Source organism: Mustela erminea, chromosome 12, assembly GCF_009829155.1.
Source record: "Mustela erminea isolate mMusErm1 chromosome 12, mMusErm1.Pri, whole genome shotgun sequence".
Classification (NCBI taxonomy): Eukaryota; Metazoa; Chordata; class Mammalia; order Carnivora; family Mustelidae; genus Mustela; species Mustela erminea.
The window spans coordinates 59241085-59264221 of record NC_045625.1 but is presented as its reverse complement, the minus strand read 5'-3'; the positions used below and the strand labels follow the sequence as shown (position 1 = coordinate 59264221).

The window sequence follows — 23137 nt, the reverse complement described above, 5'->3', positions numbered from 1 at the left end:
TGCCTGCCTCTCCACCTACTTGTGATTTCTGTCTGTCAAATAAATGAATAAAATCTTAAAAAAAAAAAAATAGCAGATTCAATATATCTTTGACCAACTTTCCCCAGGTGTAAAAGGAAGAAACTGATAGAATTCAGACCACGGACAAAAGTTGGAATTTTAATAAAAATAAGACAAAATTTTCCACAACTATCTCTGAGTTTTGAAACACACTGATATGTGATAGGCTAATTCCTCCTTGTCCCTCCTAGTCCATTCTTCAGTCTGCCTCTCCCAGCATATAACACATCCACCCTTGCTCTGTGCTTTATGAGCCCAATGTTTAGGTGCTGTATCAGCAGGTTCTCCTTCCTGGTGGTATCTTGTTGGTTCAGGCAATGAAAACATCAGCAGAGTATTAAAAGGTAAAAGAAATGAAGAGTTATGATATTTATTTTCCTTGTTTTTGCCTGTCAGGACTACATGTTGTCATGTTGATTTTCTTTCCTTAAGGTCAGGTTCTTCTTGGGTTGCTCTCTTAAACAGGAGAGATCTTTCTGCTTTCTGATAACCAGCTATATGTTCCATCAAGCTTAGGCATGGAAGTAGCTTCTGGTTGTTGTTAGCCCAGGATGCTTCATTATCCTTTAATCTTATTATCCCTCAGTAAGCAGTCACTTATTAAACTCTCTTCAACCCCTTTCAATGGTGTCATCAGTTTTCTGACAGGGTTCTGACCGAAACACATTCAGTAACTTGTCATATGATCATTGTTGCATGTGAATAGGGTTAGTGGTGTGCTGCAAATTTCACATTTATTGCAAAAGGTGTCTCCCAACAAGAGTTAATGTGGATAAATACAAATATTTGTAAAATTCAATTGTTATGATATTTTGGTATGGAAAAGATCTCCTTTACACTAGAATTCATATGTAGTATGTTCCTATCTTAGATGGCCCTAGTTAGAAAATTCTATGGAGTGTGAATCCTGGTTAGCTTAGAGATTGCTTTCCGTGGCACTTAGGGTCTGTAGGGGCACTCAGATATAGTATCTGTTTTTTGAACTACAGGATGATAGGAAGTTGTGGACTTGTTCAGGGAGCACCAGATGTGGCTGCTCCAGTATTTCATGGTCCCACATGTCCCAATTCACTCTTCCTTGGGGGAATAACTTATAATTCATTCATTGTTTTCACATCCTGGAAGACTAGTAAGCCTGGAGCTTTTGATTTAAATATTATAGAATTAAGTGCTTATGTGAGAAAACAGACCTATGGATAAATAGATGGTAAAATGCATATTAACTACAGCATATAATTACTTAGTATATAATCACCTCTGTGGTTGTTACAGGCCAAACAATAGTAGACAAGTGAGGTGTACATTAAGCCCAAAGTGTGTTATTCAGAGTGCTGAAACTCAGGAATGCACTCACTGGGGAAAGAGGTTCACATGTTATTCAGAGTCAAAGTAGCTAAGAATAAATTTCTAGTCCCTGAAGATCCAGCCTCCAATAATGGGAAAATGCTGTGGGAATGTTGCTTTCATAAATCTAGTGTAGTGACAACTGTATACGCTATAGATATTTAACGGTTATTTTGCATTTCTTCAGTAAAACAAAACTAACATTATTTTCTTTCTGTAAATTATTTTAAATTCTGATTCAAAGTTGGGATTTCAGGGCTGATACTGGTTCTTATGATGATAGCTGCCCTGACAGACAGAGTCTAAGGTGAACTCCAGGGCCCCTTCCTTTTGGTGTGGACAGGACCTATGATGTGCTTCCAACCAATATAATTTGGCAAAGATGATAGAGTCCACTCCCCAATTAAGATGCTTTGTATAATATTCCATCTTGCTATCAGAGTAGTGCTAGAGTTTTAAAGAAGCAAAGTGCCAGGCCACGAGGGGTCCTGTGGAGAAAGATATAAGACAAGGAACTTGAGGCCGTATTTGGGAACTCAGAGGAGCGTCTAGCCAACAGGCAGCAAGAAGTTGGAGCCTTGCTTTCAGGGTCACAAGGAAATGAATTCTACCAATAACCTGAGTGAACTAGCAGGATGATGGATGCATCACTGGTAGACCCTTCCCATGAGGCCTGTGTGATATATTGACCACATCCTTTCAAGGTCCCAGATAAGCAGTGCCTGTCCCTACCCATAGAAACTGTGAGAAAATGAATATACATTGCATTAAGCCACTGAGTTTGGGTAATTCGTGTCACAACAGAGGAAACTAATACACTTGCCCAACACATACTTGGTAAATAAGCAGTGGCTAAATTCCATGAGCCAAGAATTGTTTACTCTATTCAAGAAGACAGATAAATCCATGCACTCAAAGAAGTTATGGTAAGTGATTTTAATACATGTGGCTAAAGAAAACAACCAACACATAAGATGCTTTTCTTTCATGCATAGACAGATACAGGAAAATAGGGAAACTATTTACAATGCTAAATGAGAGCTCTAAATGCTAAATAAGTGGATATAAGAACAAAGCAGATTTATCCAATAGCATTGGGATTTTTATTCATCTTCTTTAGTTAAAGTCTGACTCCACATGCACATATTTTTGCCATCCTGACATCTGGGATAAGAGATTGCCATTATCTACCACGTGAGGATGTATATCCTTGCCATTTCATCCTGTAACATCGGGTAGAAGAGTAAATTTTACACAATTTCACAAAACTCAGAATGCTAATAGAAAATCAGCAGTTCGCCTTTGCTCAGGGGCCTTATTAACCTTCTCTGAACAGTTCCGATTTTAGTATCTATGTTGCTGGAGTGAGCACTTGCTTTGTTTTTGCATTCATTAGCCATTAACCTACCTTGCCAAACCTTTATATCAAATTTCTATCAGAGAGTTGCTCACTGTCTTAGAAGAAGTTCTCAGCAAAGTTGAGTGTCTGAATTTCTTGAATGAAATATGTGAACAAAACAAATCATACTAACGGGCATAAAGAGAGGGAATTAAAGAGAGGGATGCAGATGATATAGATACTCATTTTATTTTATTTATTTTATTTTTTTAAAGATTTTATTTATTTGTCAGAGACAGAGGGAGAGAGAGTGCGCGAGCACAGGCAGACAGAGAGGCAGGCAGAGGCAGAGGGAGAAGCAGGCTCCCTGCCGAGCAAGGAGCCCGATGTGGGACTCGATCCCAGGACGCTGGGATCATGACCTGAGCCGAAGGCAGCTGCTTAACCAACTGAGCCACCCAGGCGTCCCTAGATACTCATTTTAAAAAGGTATACACAATGGTGTTTGAAAACGCTTACCAGTTCTTTTGTTTGTTTGCTTTCATGTTTTCAATTTCTGAGGCTTTAGGTAACAAAAGGGTGGCTAAACCCTGATATATGATAAAGAGCTTCTGGAACAATAATTAATATAGAGGGACATTGACACGAGTATTAATCTTGGAAACCATTCTCAAGGTGATGGGGAAAATAAATGTGCCGTGGGAGTACCCCATAGTGCTGCACCATCGTTGCTGTGTTCTATCATTCATCATTGATGATAGCCCAGAAGTGATCACTCACAAGACAGAACTAATAATAGTCTTCAAATATGGAAGGATCTTTACTCACTTCTATGTTTGGTAACTGTCCATGTCAAATGAATAATGAGTTTTTTACTGCCCCAAAGGGCACAAGCAACAAGCCTCCTTTTCTTCTTTTCCCTGCTGCATTGTAGATGGTACTGGAGGCCAGTTAATTTGCTATCCTGAAATCGTTCTTTTGGATACTGATTTTTCCCCCCAGGTGTAAATATGTGGCTCTAAGAGATTATCCGAGTATTAGTAGCATGGGTATTATATGGGTACTGTAGACAGCACCAATTCTACCCTGAGCCAGGTACTCAAAGTGACATCACAATTCAGGGAATCCTTGTTTGTGTCAGGCCTGGGAGCTGTCCACTGTGTTTTTTCATAGTGTGGTGAAGGTGCCATTGTCAGCATTAGTTCCATTACTGGGGTCCCACTAAATCAACCCTTCCTTCCCATCACAAAAACACACTCAAGGCACTTTAGTTATCTGAAAGTGTCAAGGTACAAGCCACAGCACCTAGGTAACATGATCCCTGTCAGGTGTACCTTATGGTTTAACCAGCCTCACAGAGACTGAGCACCCAGAGGGCTTCCTACACCCCTGAACTCTGCTGCTGCACTTTTGCCCTCTTGATGCCTGCTGATCCTCATAATCAGTAGTTTTGTTACAGATAATGAACATTTTTCTATAGCAAGTGAATTGTAAGTTTTGTATAAGATTCACAGGGGAGCAATAACTCTCTTTCAAAATAAAGAGGTAGCCATGCAAACTAAACAACCATTTTGGTCCATTATTTTTACCTCATTTCTTCCTGGAGGCATTTATTTGAGTTTCATAAGCAAAGTTGATATTGTAAACAAAACTCCCTCATGATCCCAAGATAACACTTAGGTCTCACAATCTAGATAGAAACATGCTTATGTTGTACAATTTTGATTCCTCCTTTTGTATAAGACTCCAATAAAAACATTCCTGTTTCTAATCATGTCCTGAAAAGCACCATTTAATAGCTCACCTTTTCCCTATGAACTTTTCTCTGCATTAAATCCAGTCTTACAAAAGCATAAAGGATACATATGTGATTACCTAAAATAAGTAAGATCATAATCAACCCGAAAGAAAACATTGTTCTCGTCCAGAAATTCCTTACTAGGAATACTCCAAAGAGGAAATAAGTGTGTTTATCTATGGTAATAACAATACAGCTGCCTAGTAATCAAGTTAGCTTTACTGTCATCTTTATCAAGCAGCGTGTTTACACTGGAGACAATCTGAGGAAAGAGAAATCTGTATTGTGATAGCAGTACAATGAAAGTGTTTTTCTAAACACAGTCAGCCTCTTGTTTATGAAGCACGATGATAACTTAAAACACAGTATTTAGATAGGCTTGGATTATTAAAGATTTAAAAATGGTACAATATATTTAAGGCTCAATCATTTTAACTTTTCTCCAAAATCACTTTTTCAACATATTCTAAAATAATAATAATAATATGGACTATTTCATTGAAAAGAGGGAATGATCTTGTTATAGTCTCTGCGTGCCTACATTTTGTAGTCTCCGTGCATGTGTAATTGTGTCTATCAGTATATGTCTGTGCATGTGAGTGTGCGTGTGTGTATGAAGGAATAGAAGGAAAATTATTTCTTGATTTTGTACAATAGTATAAATATTTTGGGCAGTTTATCTTAAACAAAAATAAAACCGGTTTATTTTAGTGAGGTCAATTAGAAACAAATATGTATTTTTTTCAATTAAACTATTAACCAATCACATAAAAGTCTCATTTTAATTTTTTTTCCTAAAGAGGCTCAAGAAGCTGGTGTCTCAAAGGGACTATTCGGAGTGCATTTGTATATAATAATTATCCTCTTCTCTGACTCCAGTAAGTATGCTTAGATCAACTCAAATGAACCACAAATTTTGTACCACCAGCAGGAAAGCAGGGGCATGCAGAAAAGAGGATCTTTGGATTTTGTTAATGAGGAAAGGAATGCCAATAAGTAGACACAAATATAGGACTTGGGATGTCTCTCTGCCAAACCATCTTAAGAATACTGATGAATGGATCTTAAAGGTGCATGAAGGAATTTGCTGTCAACTGGCTAAGTAGGAAAGAGTTGAAGATTTTTTTTTTTTTTTTTGAATTATCACTAATGCCAGCCTGCAGAATTTACTCAAAGCACAACACTGAATTGGTGAGAATAACTACTTACCTTTCCAGCAGTCCTCCCCAACCTTGGGACATATCAATCATTTTTGCTCTCCCTCCACTTTTCCAGTAAGCATTTTCTCTACACCAATGTGAATAAAATCACTGTGATACTACTTCCACTAATATTTGTATTGAAAATACTGTATTTCACTAAGAAAGAGAGAGGTGTTTCACAATGTACATGAGCTGTATAATGGAGCTGTATATGGATCTCAGTTGCAACTCTGTCCTTTTTCTTTCTGGCGGAACCCAGTCACATTATTCAATTTTTCTGAGAATCATCTGCAAAAGGGGTAATCAGATATTCTTTACATGATTGATTTAAGAATTATCTGAGGAAATTATGCAAAACCACCTTGTCTAGTGCTATGAAAATAGAAGAAAGGTCCTACTTTTATTCCAAGAGGGGAATGTAAGGCATCATACAGCAGGTGGAGATTTTTATGAGACTGAAAAACTTCCTGTATTCCAGATATAGAGCCATGAAGATAATGACTACAGCTTTTTAAATAACAGGTCTATTTAGCCCCCAAATAATTTTTGTAATGATTAAGTTGAATTATGAGTACAAACATCTGCAATGACCTTGCAGAGTTGTTTGTGTGGCTCATGGACTTTTGGACAGGAACTTCTAGGTTGCTTGAACCCATGCCTCACCGAAAATGATGACCACGTTCCAAACACTTTTAGATTGATGACCTGTTCAAATGTGATAGTAACCAAGGAATAGGTTGTATTACCTTTATTTGAACATGAAAACATTAAGGCCCAGATTGATTAAGTGGATCTTCATGGTGATGTTGGGATTTTTGCCTATCAGAATCAGAATCAATGGGAATCAGAATCAATGGGAACTTTCTATTCTATCACCATTGAGCTCTGCTCTATAGTTATGAAAAATAATGGATGGTGGACTGTGAGTGATAACTTTATGCATAATGGATCAAAAATAACCAAAATCTTTTCCCCGAGATGCTTCAGCTGATAGGAAGAAACCTTATATTGTGATGATCAATGACTAACACATTATTGCCACTGAAAAACCAATGAACAACATCAACAATCATAAACTAAAGACAGATTTCCCAAGTACTGCTAAAAAGGAATTTTTACTTTTTTATATCATTATGCCAATACAAAGGACATTATCCTGCTGAATCTTTATGATTTATGCATTGGGACAAAAAAGTTGTCAATTCTACAAGGTTCTTTGGTAAATCTGTACATTATGATTGAGATCAGTACCACTATTAACCTTTCCGTTGCCTGCAAATAGCAATTACAGAATAACTATAGGGTAAATCTAGGGCTTTGTGTCTCTGAATGCAGGACTAATTTGAACTGTTCTGACTATAAATTTGAATTGTTTAACATATATTTTCTGTAAATTAGAAATGCATTTTAATAACTTACTTCACCTCACTAAATGTATAATTTTCCCTTTTTCAGAAGTCAAGTGATTTCAAGAGTAGAACAAGTTTAGAATACTCATAAGAAAACTTGAAACAAATCAAGAAGCAATTTCTTCATTTAAGCCTGGCTTAAATTGAGCATAAAGCAGGATTCTTAGAAAGATCCCATAATTATACAATATTCAGAATTTTTTCTTCAATAAGATAGATAAAAATATTCAATGCTTATATTTTAAAGCCATTTAAGTTCTAACTTCAAGAAACTAAATGGTCAAATAAGTAGGAGATGTTTAAAATAAAACTTTCTTCCCCTATGTTTTACCATTTACTCTTTTCTGTTTCCCTTTTTCTCAAGCACAACCTTTGGCTTTGATGGCATACCTTGTCTCTCCCATATCTACTCTTAACTTGTTCTAATATCTGCTCTCTATTCTTAATTTGTTCTATCTCAAATTCCGTTTTTCCAAATAGAGACAAATGAAGCATGACATGTATGTAATCTTTTTATTTTTCACTCTTTATTCTAATGGTGATCTACTTTCTTCGTTCTTAGTATCTGCAATTCTCCTCTTAACTCATCTGCTTTCCTTTTGACCATCATTCCACCTCTTTTCCTTCATCCTCCATTATTAACACAATTAACTGAAACCTCTTCCCCTCAACGTTCCAACACATCTTTTTCCAATGTTGAGGGTAGATTTCAAATTACCCTACCTCTCCGGTACTAAGTCATGGGTCTGTGTGAGGTGGTTGGGAAATCAAACCAACCACTCATTGACCTATTCTATTGACAAGGAGGAGGTAAGTATAAGATAAGTATAGCAGTATATATTTTGTAAAAAAAAAAAAAAAAAAAAAAAACATTGTAAAAATTAACAGTATGGATTCATATTCACTCTTATAAAAATATACCCATATTTGGGTTTGAAATTTTACCCATCTGTAATGTCTTTTTGTCTGCCTACCATATACAGAAAATTCAGGTGGTTTTTTTAAGTTTCCAAATAATCTCAAAGTGTTAAGAATTTACTTTTATTCCTTATACTCTATAATAAAATTGTTCATCTGTTTCTAAAAAAACTACAACTCAACAGTAATAAGGAAATACTGTGAAGTAATAAGACAAACAAAAAATTTGAAAGTCAGGCAAACAAACAAACAAAACCAAACACAAAAGAAAGCAACATGCTTTAAATCTTACTTGTTTAGATCCCACGGCTATTTACTGGATGTCTCCCTAAACAAAGAAAATATGTGACAACAATTAAAATATTGTGAAAATGATGCTATTAAAGTACTGCTACCTAACTGATGCATGTTTATATTACATATGTAGTAAAAAATACCAAATTAAAAAAAAAAAGATTAGTTATATTTTGGCATTTACTTTCATATTCATTGTTGTAAAGAGCAATTGAAAATAATTCTTTTAAAGAAAGAAACAAAACATGCTATGGTTATTCTGGAAAGATGAATGATAACTTTAGAATATTAATTCAATAGTTTTTGCAATCATAATTTTATATGAATAATATAAGCATCAAAATTATTAAATTAATAAAACAAATTTCTGTTGAAAAAGTTTGTGAAAAATTCTTACAAAGTGTAAATACTTGCACTGTAATGTAAAAATGTAATACTCAATGCACTTAAACTTTTGTTACAATTTAGTTATTGGCAAACCTACAAAAAGTCCATTCAGTTGCTTTAACAGAATACAGAATCTTCCAAAGTATGATCATAATGCGAAAAAAGAAAGAGTAACATCTATATCTTACAACTGGACTAAGAAAAAGGCTAATTAAAATTTTAATTAAAATGTGGATATTTATTAGTAGTATATGTACATTTTATGTTGGGGTTGAAAAACATACAAGTCTATAAAAGTTTAATAGGGTTTCAGAAGTTTCATAAGCTATTCTCAAAACTGGACAACGATGCTGGCATTTTTCCAATGATTTTCATCAAACCTGTAAATCTATTTTGTTTTTGTTTTTATTTTCATTTTGTAAGAGTGAAATTGGAGAAAACAATTAGGAATCCATATGAGTAGCTGAAGCAAGTAGAAATATTAATCCATTTCTGTAAATTTCTAGAAAATGCAAACTGATCTTGAGTAATATAAGATCAGTAATTATCTCTAGATGTGGGCAAGGAAGAGGGGAGGAGGCATAAATAAGGGCCATAAATAAACTTTTTGAGTTGATGGATATATTTGTTATCTTGATTGTTGTGATGGCTTTATAGGCATATACATATGTCAAAACTCATAAAATTGTATGCCTTAACATGTATAGTATATTATGTGTTGACTCTACCTTAATAAAGCTCTAAAGAAAGAAATGGAAGCATGTAAAATATAAACTTAATTTAGGACATGAAATTATGGTTAACCCATTGGAAAAATTAATGGAGATTGTTATTGTTGCAATTTTTCCTTTAAAAGATTATATGACTGCTGTGCGATGACCAGGCTGGGGAGAAGATGGTTGGAAATGGAAATGGAATTCTTTAGGGAATTTTGGACTACCACACTGGCAATAGAGGTTAAAGGTGCTGTAGTGGTTGACAATAGAGTTAGTAGGTACAAAGAAAAGTCTTACTGAGGGGAAGGTAGAGCAGAGTAAGGAATGAAGGATGATGGCCAAGTCTGTGGTTTTAGTAACTAGATGTATGGTGCTGCTTTTCCTGAGGTATGAAGATTGGAAATATATTCAATTTGAGGAGAATAGAAGAGGTCCATTTTAGACATATTATTTGTGAAATGTCTATGAGACAACTAAATGAAAAATTTAAGTTGGGTAAAGATTTCTAGAATTCAAAGGAAAAGTCTGAGCCACACAGGTAATTTTGAGCATTGCAGGCCGATAGATCAGTAGATGACTGCCATGGAATGGAGGCAAATGATGCTGAAAGGAACAGATAAAGGAACCCAGAGTCAGCATGGTAGGTGGCTTATCTATTTGATTCTTATTTCCTCCCTCCTTCCTCCAAATAACCAGAACAAGGGTAAAAAGGACCTCAATAAGTCAGAGGCTAGTTTTTATGTTTTTCATGATCCTTTGAGGATAATTTGACATTATATTTAAAAATCCACTAGGTAGGGTCTCCTGGATGGCTCAGTCTATTAAGCAGCTGCTTTTGGCTCAGGTCGTGGTCCTAGAGTCCTGGGACTGAGCCTCGCATCGGGGTCTCTGCTCAGTGTGGAGTGTGCTTCTCCCTCTGCCTGTAGCTACCCTTGCTTATGCGCTCTCTCTGCCAAATAAATAAATAAAATCTTAAAAAAAAAAAAAACCACAATGTAGATAGAAAATAAAAATAAAATATTTCAGTAAATTAATCTAATCTGCTTCCAGCTTAATCTTTTTGTGGTCTTTATTTTTATTTAATTATTTATTTTTATTATGTTCAGTTAGCCGACATATAGTACATCATTAGGTTTTGAGGTAGTGTTCAATGATTTATTAGTTGTGTATAACACCCAGTGCTCATCACAACACATGCCCTCCTTAACACCCATCACACAGTTATCCCTTCTCCGCACCTTCTGTAACCCTCAGAAATTAATCTCAAAGGCTCGTGGATGTTATAGACATTTATAGTCATCTCACCTAAAGTACATCTTTTAAATAAAGATATAAATAATCTTGATATATCTTTTGTCACCTATATAGTTTCTTAATCAAATTGGAAGTGAAGAATAGTGCTTTGCTAAATTTCTTGAAAAGAAATCAAAATAATTCGTAGAACTTGAACATTTACTCTTTGCAACATGTGCTTAGAATGCAGAAAAAACTGTGATATAATTTGCAGAAAGTAGATGGAAATTCTGTACTGTGATTTCTATAATCAGCAGCTTTTACGTACTCATGTAGATCAATCATAGGAATAGAGTGAATAACTTTGGAATTATAGTTTATTATTATAAAAGAAAAATAAAACATAGGAGTTTCATGGACTGGTATGGAGTGGTCTTCAATGTCATGCTCAGTTTAAGAATGATTCATTGTGGACTTGACTTTGTTAGTTTCCATTTGTTTTGAGCATTGATGGGATGTTGGGGAGACATGTAAATTTGCTAGATTTTATTTTAAAGATTTTATTTATTTATTTGTTTTATTTATTTGACAGAGAAAAACAGATCACAAGCAGGCAGAGAGGCAGGCAAAGAGAGAGAAGGAAGCAGGTTCCCCACTTAGCAGAGATCCCGATGTGGGGTTCGATCCCAGGACCCTGGAATCATGACCTGAACCGAAGACAGAGGCTTTAACCCACTGAGCCACCCAGGTGCCCCAACTTGCTAGATTTTTGTTTCTTCATCTGTAAAGTGAAAATAATACAATACTTTCAAGGGTGTTGGTGAGAATAAGTGCTACAAAGTACAGAAAAATGCCTTCTACAGAGCGAGGTACTATAAACTGCTCTATAGACTATAGACTGCTCTGGTCTATATAACACCACTACAGTAATAATAATGAGACATTACTGCTAGTGGTGGCACCTGGTATTACACATAAAAAATACTTAGTGGATTTAATTTGTGTACTATATTTAATTTCATTTAGAATTTTCCAAGTAATTAACAAAGCCTAGAAAGAAATAATGCCAACTCTTCGGATATTAATGAAAGAAAGTAAATGAAAGAAACACACATTTAAAACAAAATCTTGTACACTGCTGACTGAATTTTTGGCCTACACAGTGAAGATAAAAAGTCTACTACCTGCTCACAGTGCTGAAACATACTTCTGAAATATAGTCCTTCCATCTCTCCCCTCACTCTCTTTATACTTAGTTATATTTCTAATATTCTAATTTTTAAAAAAAATTTATTTATTTATTTGACAGAGAGGTAGAGAGCACAAGTAGGCAGAGAGGCAGGCATAGGGAAACGAAGAAGCAGTCTCCCCACTGAACAGGAAGCCCGACATGGGGCTCAACGCCAGGACTCTGGGATCATGACCTGAGCCAATATCGACTGAACCACCTAGGCCCTCTTCTAAATTATTTTTTATTTTTTTCTCAGTGTTGTGTGATATTGCCCAATTTTTCATTGTCTCATATTTGTTCATGATTAAATTATTACTCATAATTTAATAACTATTTGGTTTTTAATTTATTTTTATAAAAATAATTCAGGGACGCCTGGGTGGCTCAGTTGGTTGGACGACTGCCTTCTGCTCAGGTCATGATCCCGGAGTCTCAGGATCGAGTCCCGCATCGGGCTCCCAGCTCCATGGGGAGTCTGCTTCTCCCTCTGACCTTCTCCTAGCTCATGCTCTCTCTCACTGTCTCTCTCTCAAATAAATAAATAAAATCTTAAAAAAAAATAATTCAGTATTCACTCGAGAATAAACAAAAAACATTGGTGAAAAAACAGAAAACAGAAATCATTCATAATTCTTTCACCAAGAGACAACTGCTGTTGACTTTTTGGTATATAAACACTCGTCTGTTTTTATGTCCAATTACATAGTTTATAAGTTCAATAATGACATCTTGTTGCTCCTGTTTTTTGCTACTTTCCTATGAATACTTTTAAGTAATAGGAGATATTTTTCTGCAACATTTTAAGGTACTGTATAGCTATCTTAAATTTTAATTTTATAGATGAAACATAATTTGATAGACCCATCACAAAGGCTCTGGTCAGTTCTTTTTTCTTATATAAACAGCCCTGTGATAAATATTCTCAAGGCTATATATTTGCATGAATCATGATTATTTCTTAGGATGAATGCTGGGTTCAGTCAAGCCTGCATATCAAGTTACAAATTTTATAATACCTGTTGCCAAATTGCACTCCATAGGAGAGTACCTCCTTCTTCATAATGAAGGTGATAGTAGATACTGTCATATTTGAATTTTATGTTTTTGTCAATTTTATATATAAAATTGCATCATTTATTGTTTTAATATATCTCTTCGGTTACCAAATGAGTTGACAAAATTTTCACGTCTTTTATTTGTATTTATTAGTTTCTGAAATGCTGATTATAATTCATTATTATCTATTAGAGCACATGTTTTTAGTATAATTACTTAAGTTAACTTCTTTACATATTAAAGTATTAACTAAAAACATAAAAATCTGACTGAGAAGACCAATGATGACGTTTAATGTTTCTAGGATTAACATATGCCAAGATTCATCCTATAATCCAAGAGAAACAGCTTTCTTCATTTACTGAGATACAAAAGCGATTATAAGTAGATGAATGAATTTAAGTAAGTTCAGTTTTATGCTCCATTTTTATTACCCCATAGTCATTCAAATTTGAATCAAAGTTGAATTTATTTTATTGCTGTTTAGTCTCTTGCAAAAAATTTTAGATTGTTTACATCAATGTGTTTTTATATGCTATTATGTTGGTTATGTTTTACTTTCTCTTCTCTTGAAACTGAACTGAAACTAAATTTTTCCTGACATATTACCCAAGTGGTAGGACTTACTGGTGTGGCAAAGGTTAAGACAAAAGCCAGCCTCCAATATCATCTTTGTGTAAGGTTTTCTTTGCTCACCTAGGGTGCCTGGTGCTTTGTCCTAGTTTTGATGCCATTACATAGAACGTGACTTCTTTGAGGTAGGTATTGACATCATTACAAAGAAGGCGGCAACTCAACTAAGAGTAGTCAGTTTCCTTTTCAGTAAAATAAATATAAAAAAGGAGATGACACTTATCTTTCATGGCTGAGTTTCAAAAATACGATGGATTTCATCACTTAATACTGAACTCATTCACTGATTTATTTAGCACATGTTTGTGAACATCTACCATAAGTTCCAGACACTAGGAATTACAGTTTGGAAAAGAAAAAGTCAAGGTTTCTGCTCTGATACAGACTATATGTCTGGGTAATGCTGAATAGGGCAGTCAGAAAAATCTGTTGAAAGGTGATAATATGAGCTCAGACATGAATAACAGAAGGGACAGCCATGCAAAGAGAAAGAAGTGAGGACATCTCGAAAGGACATGTATGTGCAAAGACTCTGGCATAGGAACAAACTTTAGCGTTTAAAGACCACAAAGGTGCCCAGCGTGGTTACAGCATAGCGAGCCAGGAAAAACCTGGTGTTACAAGGGTGGGAGAGGAAGCTTAGGTAGGCCAGATCATAGATTATATAAGGCTTTGTAAAGTCATGACAAGGAGTTGGCTATGGTAAGGTATGAGAGAGCTATTATGATGCTGATGATGCTGATGACAATGAAGGAGGAGGAGGAGGAGAATGAGAAGGAGGAAGAGGAGGAAGCCACAAAGGTCAAGTTCATTATTAATTCAATAGTTTAGGAAACTGTATCTTTTGTTTTTTGTTTTTGGCCTAAATATTATACTGCAAGCCAGCTACCGAGTCTGGTTTCCTGTTCAGACAGGAACAGTTTTATTTTCTCTCTGTTTTGTTGCTGCCTGTAATGATGACAGTTTTTCACCTCCAAAACTGAAAGCTGATTATTGTTCTTGATTTTTGTTTGTATTTCTTTTCATAGGCTTGTGCCAATTTTCTGCATTGATTTTAGTGCTGAAGAAGCATTTACAAGACTCAGTAGATTTATTTAGGAATTAGATTTCTGAAATTCTCAACTGCTTTATTTTAATACTAGCTATAATTAACAGACATCTTTATAGCTTTCCCATTTTCTACTTATCCCATTCCCCACATCCCTTTTCTTTAAATGCATCTCTCTTACTACTCATATATGTTAGCCCTATCTGCCAAAAAAATAAAACAAACAACCAAACAAAAACTTCAATTGACATTCTTGGAAGGACTGTCCCTCTCCAGTACTTATCTTCTAAACTACACCTTTTGCTGGTTTGATCCCTTATCTGTTTGAGCATCCATTTCTCTTTCTCATTTATGGTTTGTTCCCTTGAGTGGATAATCCACTCTCTACCATTGGATTTGTCACCTACTGTATTCTTCCCATCACTTTTTCAGGTTACACCTCAGCTTTTCTGCATAGCTTTTGGTATATATCTTGTCCATCCCATGTCCAACCCATGTACTACTCACACCCCCCACTATTCCAGATGGATTGACCAAACGTAACTGTCAACCAGGATATGATTGGTTTTCCCTTGCCCCCCATATAGCATTTTTTGCCTGCAGCTAAATAAACAATTACCCCTCAGATCACTAATAATACATTATATATTTATTAATTGAATTTAAATAAAATAAAATGTAAAATAAATAAACAACCAACCTTAGTTATAAGAAGAATAAATATATATACAACTCCATGCCTTTTATAGGTTTTATCTATTTGACACCAACCATTATATGAACAACAAATCCTTACAGATGCATATGCACAGTACAAATACTATAATTTTTATTTGTAGTCATCTAGGAGTTGCAAAAATATTGATTGAGTTTAGGAAGCAATTTTTTTCTAAACTATTCTTGTAAATATTATGAGTTTTGGACTTTAGCAACAGTTTTATTTTGCAGGAAGATTATAGTATAATATTAAGAATTGATGTGGGGCTTTCAGCCAGATTAGTTTCCCTAATGACAGTCTTTATACCATGTATTTGTATCTTGAAATCTTTAAGTTTCAAAAGTTCTCAGTAAAATCAGAGTACATCTGAAAAATCTTGTCACATAAACTGGAGGTGGTGTGAGTAATACCTGGGAGTTAGCAGCCCTGAAGGGACAAGAGAGTATTTGGCAATGGTAGCCTTTGAGTGCCTTCTAAATACAGATTTCACTTCTTTTACACTTTCTCCAAGATTTGCTTTGTCTAACTTAACCTTAAGATTTTGTAATATGTTAATGAGCCATGCCCTTCAAACTAAACACCATTTGGCCTACTTGTAGTTTTTATCTTATATGAAATGATAGTAATATAAACAAATCCCTCATAATAAAGAAAATATTACCCAGATTCAGCTTCTTTAACCCTCTATACCAGGATTCATTACTTTACTCACTAATTCTTTGTGTGAAATCTCATCAAGCAGCCACTGTATATGCAAACATATAGTCTGCCATTGGATCTACTATTCCCTGATAAAACATTTGCTACAGGCTTTAAACCTGTCCGTAGAGTAATTGTACAAAACCTCCCTACAAAAATTGATGTTGGAGATCCCTTATCAAATCACTTTTTCCAACATACTCTTTTATTGAATCTTCTAAATTTGTTTCCAAGAATTCCTCCACACTGATAAGATAATCAGACAATATTTGTTGGAGCTCACTAAATTATATCTTCCATGATGCTATTATGCTCAGTATTTTTCAACTATCAATATTCTCATCACTCCATATACAAATAAATCACACAGCTAAAATTATACTAGTTTTATTTGACTTTCCATTTACTGTAGGTTATCCTGTTTCTCATATTTCATTTATCCTAAAACAAGAATAAATGTTACAGTTTGGAAAATAAATCTTCACTGAAACCTATAAAGTTCACCTTATAATGAAATCACTGATAGTATAGTGTGGTATCACAGCCATTTGGTAAATAATACAAGACTGGTGATTAATAAAGTCTATTTATATACTAAAATTACTGTAACACTTTATTATCATCACTCCATTGACAAATATTTACTGTGTCTTCTCTAGAAAGGCACTCTACTAAGTGATATAAGGGACAGAGAGAAGTATCAGCCCTCAGAATACTGACAATCGGTCCATGATGCAGTTCTCATGCGTTAATTACAAAAGGCAGACATAGGACATGCCAGCTGTGTGGTATAGCTATTACATCTCATGAGATGAGATCATAGTCATGTGGTGGTTAGGGAAATCTACCCAGGAGAGTTAGAACTTCAGCTGGGAGAGCCTTGAGATAGTATCAGGATTTCATTATGTTGAACAAAAGGAGGGACATAAGACTGAGCGCATAAGCAAAGAATGTAAATGAGAGGCACAAGGTATACTGCAGAGTTGCATGTTCATTATGGTAGCTACACATAGCTACACATGCACTAGCTAGCTACACACAGATTTTGAGTCCCTTAAACATGGTTCGTCTGAATTGAGATGTGTGATTTCAGACTCAGTATGACTGAAAGTAAAATATCCCATTATTATCAATTATCCCACGTTGAAATGATCATATTTGGTATATATTGGGTTAAATATAATGATGCTATTATGAAAATTATTTCTACCTCTTTTGTTTTTACATTTTTTGATGTGGCTACCAGAAAATTTAAATTACACACGTAGCTCCCATTTGTGATTTGATTAGTATTTCTATTGGATAGCATCAAGTTACTGAGTAATTGTAAAGAGGCTGGGTTTATTAAATGTGTGTTTTTAAGGAAAATAATCAGATCGAAAAAGTGCTCACTATTTAGGAGAAGCCAGAGATTAGAGATATGGGGAATGATAACTACCCAAAGACCCATGTATGAGGAGACAGGACTGAATGAAGCAGGAGGCAATGAGAGAGAGATGGTGTGGTAATAAGTAGTTTTTGTGTATGTGTGTGTGTGTCTGATTACTTTTGCTCAAAAAATAGTTTTTCTATATTGTTCCTAGTGCCAGAGACATTATGAAAGAAGACTTTCAGAATAATCATTCCAGCAACCAGGCATAAGATAGAAAGAGGCAGAAATAAAATATGCCTGAAATTGTAAACTGGGAAGACAGGGAGAATGATATTACAATCAGTAGAAGGGAGGAATCTGATGAGGGGGGGCTGTTTTATGGGAAAAAAAGTTTTTAAGCCTTGGAAGATATAGGACAGTGGAGTTCTGATGATGATTACTGTCTCGGTGAAAGGAAAAAAGTGACGAACAGGTGGATCACGAAGTCTGATAAAAGACTGTGGATCAAGGAATAAATGTGCTTAAAACTCTGGTAAAATAGAAGTTGAATTCAAGGAGGAAATGATAGTTGAAAATAAAAATTAGATAACCATTTTGATAGAACTGTATGTTGAATTCAAGGATGACAGTGTGATTTCAGGTGATGATATATATGTATTTTTGATAGTTCAAATGCAGAGCCAAGAACTAAACTTTGGAGAATACCGACATTTGGAGGTCGGAGGAGGACATCCTACAAAGATAAACTGGTCAGTTACGGAAATAGGAAGAAAACAAAGATGGTATGGGATCACGTAGCCTAAGGAATTAAACAATATTGAAGAAGAAGAACCAGTTAACAGGAGAAAATATTGTAAGAAACGTATAAAACAATGTAGATAGCATTTTACTATTTAGCATCAAAATATTACCAGGCCAGAATATGACCAGGCAGGAATCTTCAACCATGAAACTAAGAAACACCACATTTTCCATAGTCCTTCTTTGTACCTTTGGGTAACATGGCCCATATCTGGGCTTTTCTCCATATGCATTAGACCTTTTTCTCATTTCTTATTTGCCATCAAGTTTCTCCTGAATAATGTCAGATTTATTGTTTCCAGTAGCATTTAGTATCTGCATCTTCAAACACCACTTATCACAGACTGTCTAATATTTTCTTTTTTATATATACTATTTCTTTTGACTCCAAAGCTGTGTTTTTGTACCCTACCTGGTTGCCTCCTTAGGATTACCCTTAACTGCTTAAAATTTGTCATGCATAGAGGAAACAGAGCCGATAAAGAAAAATTCAGGGCTTAGGTTCACAGGAATACTTAATTTGGACTGCTGTCATTGGTTTTTCATTTCTCTACCAGTTTATACCCTTCGTTTCTCTTTAGGGCCTTTACTACTGTTTAAGAGTGGAACCTTCATTTACTTACTCATTCGACAAGGTATTAAACATTGAGAAGGTTTTATGATGGATTCAACATGCGTCCTGCTTACCCTTGATCACCATTTAGATCCATGTTTATATGTCTCTCTTCCATACTTGAATGTCAGATCCTTGAGAAAAGGGACTGGTTATTATAGACTTTGTCAAAATTTGCTTTCCTTTTTTTTTTTTTAAGATTTTATTTATTTATTTGAGAGAGAGAGTGAGAGCATGAGAGGGGAGAAGGTCTGAGGGAAAAACAGACTCCCCATGGATCTGGGAGCCTGATGTGGGACTCGATCCCAGGACTCCAGGATCATGATCTGAGCTGAAGGCAGTTGCCCAACCTGAGCCACCTAGGCACCCCAATATTTGTATTCTTAAAGCCTAGATGGTTCTTGGCACCTGACTATCAAACCACATTTGCTTAATGAGTATATAAATCAATGAAACTGTGAATTCCTTCCTGAAAGAGCTTACAGACTGAGCAGGGGAGACAAAATTTGTGCACAAATAACCATAGTACAAATAGGAAGGAAATACCTAACCAAAGAAGTACTCAGGTTAAAACAAAAACAAAAACAAAAACAACAAAAAAACCATATTAGAAGTTCAATAGGAAAAATGTCTCACAGAAAGGATATGAGAAGACTCCTGAAGAAGATGGCATTTGAGCAAGACCAGTGGGATAGAACTGGAAGGGTGAAAATGGGTCATGTCACAGAAGGGAATAGTGCCTATTGGTCCTATGTAAGGATTTTTATTCCCTTTTATTTATTAAGGAAAAACACCTATTTTCCATGGCAGGTTAGTTTTTACTTGAAATCCTGTGACCATTTTTCCTTTATAAAAACCTTTATTTTCCGTAAAAATTTCCCTACAATATGTAGCTGCACAGCCGAGTTTTATTTTAAGAACAATGGCATTTTTACCTCCTGTTTTGTGTGAGGGTCTGTGGGTTGTAGGAGATGAGAAAAGAGCTCCCAGCTGCCACAGCCCAACAAAACCCCTGAAAATGATGACTGCATCCATTTCCACCCAATGCCACATTCTGAAAGTGATCTTTTTGAGATGAGGATTGCAAAAAGCTGCTGCTTCTCAAAAATGCAATTGCTTTTCATGATGCGGCCGTTGCTGTCTCTGTGCTGACGCAGCTACCAGCATCGACACCAGCCTGCCTCTGAACTATTAAAGATATTTCTTCCCCAACAATAAAAAGAGTATTCTACAAACACAGTGAGGCCTTGTGTTGCGTAAGCTACAATGGACAAAACAGGCAGTTATGGAGTAAAGATGATTATAAGAAAGAGAAATGGAGACCTCTTGCATGTCCCCAGGGACTAAGCCATGCTCTTCACCTCTGGCTGATGCTCTGAAAAGATATGCATAAATAGGGGTGGGAAATGAGTATTAGAAAAAAAAACAATAGATGCACTTGAAAGGAGGTGGCCTTTTCTGAATATATAATGTGCTATTGGGAAGAGCTTGGGTGTTCCGCCAAGGGTTGCGTCCCAGTTCACGTCTCACCAGGTTTTGTTGTTTCTATTTAACTTGCTAAGTTGCTTAACCTTTCCAAATTCAGTTTCCTGCAAATGACATGTGCATTAATTACTCCTCATTGTTGCTGTGAGGGGATTCAGATAAAGTCTGTAAACCTAGCTGGTTCATAACAAATGTCAACATCTTATCTTCCAGCCGGCCTTCCTTTACCCTCTCCGTCAAGTGCACAAGGGAAACCTCTCTGTAAGGACTTCTCAGTCCAGCAGGTTCACTTCACATTATTGAAATGTAGGCTGCATTATCTTTCACTGAGAAGATGGTGCTAATCATCCACCATCTGTAGCGCTTGTGCATGTACTTATCTGTTCCTAATGGGGATGCACTTGTCTGCTAGGATGGGCAGCTGTAGTCTCTCCTTCTGTTCTTCTTGATCTTCATTTGTTTCTTGGCTCAGTAAGTATGGTCTATAGACAGGCCACACAATTGTGCTGTAATCAACTGTTTTCAGATAAAGGCTTTCCTTTCCCAAGGATATGAAAGGGTTGGAAACACCGTATTCTACTGAAGGAAAAGCCATGGAAGACATCTGATCCAAATTCTTCATACATACAGGAGACAGAAAACTAAAGACTAGCTAACTCACCCAAGACTTCAGGAAAGTTAATGGTTAAGTTCGGAGGAGAACCCAGATTTCTGCTCTTCAACTCAGAGAGTTTTCCTGAGCATTCCCATACCTCTTAAAGAGGAGCATCTTTCCAATTTTTTTGGAAGAACATACACCCACAGGAAGCCCAGATGTCACATTCAAGGTTAGAATTTGAGAATCTATAAAGGGACTGTTCTGATTGTGATTGTCTTTCAGAAAATACTAGAGATAACCACTTAGAAGATCACTTTTTCCTTGTTTGATTGGCAAGAATTCTGAATGCACTCTTGTTTAAACACATATGGGTATGCACACAAGCATGTTTGTACACACACATACACATACACACACACACACACACACACACACACACACACACACACGTGTGTTCTCTCTGGGGATTAGTTGCCCAGGTAGTCCAATTTAATGACTGCTCTCTCTCTGGCATAAAACGCCATGGCTTTTTGCTTTTGGGACTGCAGCATGCAAACTGACTGGAGTCAATTGTACCTGATTTTCTAAATTGCCTCTGCTATAACAATTCTCCCACTCAGTAATAAGCCATTGAAATCAAACAATAGGATTGATTACACATTCCTCACTCTGGGGAAATGCCATTAGTATTACCTGAATAAAAACTGCAGAACAGGGCCAAATTTGGAGTAAGTAGTGTACAACATTCTCTAGGAAGTACAGTAAAAATAAGTTTAAAAAACACTTAAACATTTTAGCCACAGAAATTATCAATCAAAAATAATTTTATTTACAAGTCATATGAAAGAAAACATAAGGGAATGCTTAAGTGAGTATTACTTGGTAAAGGCCAGACTTGACAGAGCTCATACTTATTGAAGCTCAACTCTTACGACAGGTATCAGGCTCTGGGTGAATCCTGGAACCACTGTAGCTTTGCTGGAAATCAATGTATAGAGTAAGTCGTGAGTTTGAGATTTTGCCATTTCAAGCCACTGATACCTGGTAGTTGGGAGATTTAGAGAGGAGTCCTAGCTCTTCCTTAACTAGGTGGTTGATGTTGGACAAGTTATTTGACCTTTCTGAATCTCAGGTTTTTAATACCTAAATAGAGTTTAAAAAACCTGCCTTATGGTTTCCCAAGATTCTTATGAGGATCAAATGAAATCATGTACAAAAGTGACTTGAAACTGTTAAGTACATTGTAGATATGAGGGATTATTCTTACTCTGGGTGGTCTTAGTTGCTATGCTTGTGCACAGCTCTAGAGGATATAAAGCTTAGCTAATGGTGAGACTAACCTTCTTCTCCTGACCTAAACTCATAAACAGTGGCTATAGTGTCTTCAGACTTTTGAAGTCAGATAAACCTATATTCACAACAGTCTCCCATTTACTTGTCCAGGGGCAAGTTATTCAACTGTCAAGATTCATCTGTAAAATGGGCACAGAAATGACACCTCACAGGACTGTTGTGAGAACCAACAGGGAATATGATAGTGTGTGCAGTGCGTAGTGTAGGAGACAACACCATGCAATTGATGTCACTTTTTACTAGCAGATAGTAACTGCAACATGCAGGAATATTCACATGGTACCTTGTTTTTCTGAACCAAACAAGAATTTTCAGTGCCTGGAGCAGTGTGGCCAGATATCCTTCCTCCAACAAGAGGGAAGTCTGAGGATCTGTGAAGACTGATGTGGCATTGAGCCAATGGGTCTCATTCCTTAGATGGTGAGTTTCTGGAGTCTGAGATTAGATTTTTTTTTTCATCTCACCAATATTAATATACATAATACCTAGTATAGAGTCTGGCACATGGCCAGATGCTTACTAAACACTTTTTTTTTTTTCATGAAGGAAAAGGAAAATCTTTGGTTTGCATAAGGACAAATCCATGAGAGACTATGGACTCTGAAAAACAATCTGAGGGTTTTGAAGGGACGGGGGGTGGGAGGTTGGGGTACCAGGTGGTGGGTATTATAGAGGGCACGGATTGCATGGAGCACGGGGTGTGGTGCAAAAATAATGAATACTGTTATGCTGGAAATAAAAAAATAAATAAATAAATAAATAAATAAAAGTCAAAAAAAAAAAAAAATATGAGGCAATTTAGCCCCCCATTGAAACCAAGATTTCCCTCT

General features: G+C 35.9%; 1 protein-coding gene across 44 annotated transcripts in view; it reads right to left on the bottom strand.

Annotated features, from left to right (window-relative positions):
- The window catches only part of PTPRD (protein tyrosine phosphatase receptor type D), a 2254226-nt gene that overhangs the window by 673996 nt on the left and 1557093 nt on the right, over positions 1-23137 (bottom strand). For 43 of the 44 annotated variants that reach the window (XM_032307482.1, XM_032307455.1, XM_032307469.1 and 40 more), the window contains one exon: positions 8363-8398. The exons of the other annotated variant lie outside the window; for it this stretch is intronic. The gene's annotated coding sequence lies outside the window, so the exon portion shown is untranslated. The remainder of the gene's footprint in view (positions 1-8362; positions 8399-23137) is intronic. 44 annotated transcript variants of the gene reach the window in all.